Source organism: Fringilla coelebs (assembly GCF_963513975.1).
Source record: "Fringilla coelebs genome assembly, chromosome: 3".
Classification (NCBI taxonomy): domain Eukaryota; kingdom Metazoa; phylum Chordata; class Aves; order Passeriformes; family Fringillidae; genus Fringilla; species Fringilla coelebs.
This window is the reverse complement of record NC_140030.1, coordinates 113,985,789-113,989,366: the sequence shown is the minus strand read 5'-3', so window position 1 is coordinate 113,989,366 and position 3,578 is coordinate 113,985,789.

Here is a 3,578-nt window from a genome sequence, read left to right as displayed (position 1 = left end):
TTTAGCTGTGGGGGTGTTTGGGGACGCTGCGGATCAGGATTTGCACTCAGCTGCTTTGTGAGCCTGGAAGACAGTGAAAAGGAAGAGAAACAGTGCAGTTAGGAGCATGCTTAAACATCAGTCCCACAAAAGCAGTTTTATTACATCCTTGTCCTCACTCAAAGTCTCATTCGAGATAGTAATTCCTATGTAGTAGAGAGCAAATCCTTCCTTTTTTCTTAAACTTTCAAATGCAACTCCTACAGAAGCTGGACACTCAGGAGATGCTATTTGCTGCCAGAAACAATCTTGAAACCCATTCATTCTTCTCTAGAATTGAAAGGCTTAATGTGAAGAAGGTCAAGGTCAAACCTCTGCCCCTCATGTCTTCTGTTTCAGCTGAATAGCTTGGAGGGCTGGATGCTCAGCTAACACATTGGTAATTAAATTAAAGATTATGAAACTTTGCGTATTTTCATTGGCTAATGATTTATCCACCATGCTATCTCTCAGACTATGAAATAATATTTACAGCTAGACTGGGAGAAGTCTACATAGGAGAACCCTTCATTTTGGGGGGAAGTGACGATAGGACCTAACTGGTATTTTCAACTTCTCCACAAAGTGGGTCAGATGCTGATCTTTGTTATCCCTCTTGATACAGAAGGACACCCCTGAGCTGGTCCTAACCAGAGGTCAGGATGCAGCCCATTAATCCTCGATTTGGTAGGGTTTCTTTTTTGTTACAAATTCAAGCTAGCCCTGATTAGTGAGCATGACTTGATTAAGAAAGGCGGGCCCTCCTACCATCTGTCAGGTCTTTATAACAACAACACTGGCTTATTTCTTTGCTTGATTCAAGCATGGCACATTGCAAATTACTGCTCACTGAATGTTAGATTTGTTCATTGCAGAAAAACCTAATTGCAGGTGCAGAGGAGGTGGGGAAGTTGTGGGAGACTGCAAGTAAACAGCCATAAAGCAGATGCCATCATGCTCAATTACAGAAAGAGGACAAAAGCAGCCCCTTTCATCAAAGCTGCTCTAAAGAAGGCAGGATCCCGGGGGCTGTTTTCTGTCCTGTCTTTGCGATATGTTCAGCCTTTAGGAAACAAGGTAAGTCAGGGCAGAGCTTGGCTCTAAAATTTTAGCAATAACAACTCTGTTAAAATAGAAGTTGCTACATATTGGAGATGAAACCATTCCTCTCTTCGATGTGCTCTCCATAAGGACATCAGGAGTATGGGCTGAGCAGGTACAGCTAGGTGGCAGGGATATTTCCTGGATCACACCCTGTTTGCTTAGAAAGGTGTAGGGAAAGCAGACAGCTCCTTGCATTTTCTCTGCAGCTTCAGCAACAGATCTGCTGTTTTTCTTATCTGAGAGGGAATATGTGACCTTCATGCCTTCACATTAGCTGTGCCCTCACTCGTGGTTGCTTTTCCTCCTTGAAGCTACACCAGGAAGAAATCCATCTTGAGGAGTCAGCCCTGCAGCTATTGGCACGATATTCTACTTTCATCACTGCGCACATCGCCACATCCTTGTCGGAGGGAGGCTGGCATTTTGTGATGGGTCACACCATGTGTAGGAGCCTAAATGTGTGCTGGAAAAGGAGGCCACCTGGTCCTGCCAGCTGCATCGTCACAGCAGTGTGAAGGACCAAGCTTAGGCAACTCATCTGCAAGCCCAGCTGATGTAAAAGCAGAGCTTAATTTCATGGCTAATACTCAGGCTGGTATCAGACACTTTAAGGATGCAGGAAACAGCAGGAAATGAGCTTTACAAAAACATGGTGCACTCGGATATTTAGGGGGAAAAGATAAACTGGGAACTGGTCTCTTCCAGAAGGGCATGTGAAGGTGTGGGGATACTCTCAAGGCCACCCCAACCTCCCCACCCTGCTGCTATGCTGGTGGTGCCCTTCGTAGCACACAGCTCCAGAAAAACACTGCTCCTGGTCAGCAAATGGAACATGCTCAGGTGGGATAAAAAGAAGTTATTTTGGTAAAGAACCATGCTCCAAACTCCTGTCCCACTGAGTACGGGCTGGCTCTAGCACTGGTTGCTGCTTCACAAATTGTATTTTTCCCCCAGATTAAGGCATAACCCAGAGGTGAAGTATTTCTGGCATAGCATCTGTACCATAACACCAAGACTAAGTCTGTGGACCTAGTTTTCAAGCATCTGGTTAAAATATTCTCCCCTGCCTGGACCCTCGCTACACTTGTGCTGGCAGAGTGGTAGCACCGAGCTTGAGCCAAAATCAGGACAATTTGTTTAGGGCTTTGGGATTGATCTAATTGGTAAATACATATAGATGTTGATGGGCAGGAAAGTGGTTCTGCTCTGTGTCTGTTGGTATCATCTCACTAGCTGTAAAGTGGGAGGTGATGCATCAGTGAGAGGGTGGGATGCTAGCAAGGAATTTGGTTCATTTTCTAAGCATATCCAGTGTGAGCTGAATAATTACAGACCTGTAAGTGAGCGGAGGTGACATGAGGGCTTCTACTGACAACAGCAATTTATTTATTGACTGTTGGTCAGTCTCTGCAGATAAAAAAAAAAATATCACAGCAAATTCCATTCTCAGGTAGATTCCAGCCTGACTTTTGATGTTTTCCTTACAATTTGTTTTTTGATCATGAGCCAGTGGTGGTAACGGGTGGTGCAAAAAAAAAAAAAAAAAAAAAAAGGGAGACTTTTAGAGAAGCATGGAATGGTTTGGGTTGGAAAGTTCCTTAAAGATCATTTCATTCCAACCCCCTGCCATGGACAGGGACACCTTTCACTAGACCAGGTTGCTCAGAGTTCCATCCAACCAGGCCTTGAACATTTCCAGGGACAGGGAATCTGCAGCTTCTCTGGACAACCCATTCCAGTGACTCACCATCCTCAGAGTCAAGAATTTCTTCCTAACACTTAATCTAAACCTACTACCTGTCAGTTTGAAGCCATTGTCCCTTGTCCTGTCTCTCCATGCTCTTGTGGGGTTCTTTTAGGTACCCTTCTTGGTTTGTTAGAACCATCAGTTGGCATCTTAGTGACAGACGTGTCTTATTTTGCATCAAGCTAAAAAAAGTGTCAGAGCTTGTAAGCGGAGAGATGTTGTGCAGCAAGTGATCGAACTTGACAGGTTTATTGAGATTGTTTGGTATTTGTAAAGCACTTCGCATGGATTGAGAAATAGCAAAAAGCATTCTTCCAGACAAGTCATTTTACATCAAGTTTTAGTCATAAACAGAAGTGCCCCGCAGCTGTGCTGATTCAACTTTATTTAATAGAAAACCATGCCCAAGAATCAATAAAGGTTACTGATTTGCACACAGTGTGATAAACTACATATATTTTGTAGATGGCAGGGAATGAGTTTAATTTTTTTTTCAGATTTTGCAATTTATAATGTGGAATAAGACAAATTAAAGATAGGATTTTCCTTGAAAAGTCCTGTTTAGGCTGAAATGCCATTCCAGTGTCATGAATTTCCAACAACAAACTCTATTATCAATAAAAATCCTGGTGAGAGAAGTATTATGTTTTAAAGGGAATTATTGCTCTGAAGTACAAAGTAACAGTTCTCCCTCTGCAGTGTTTCTTAG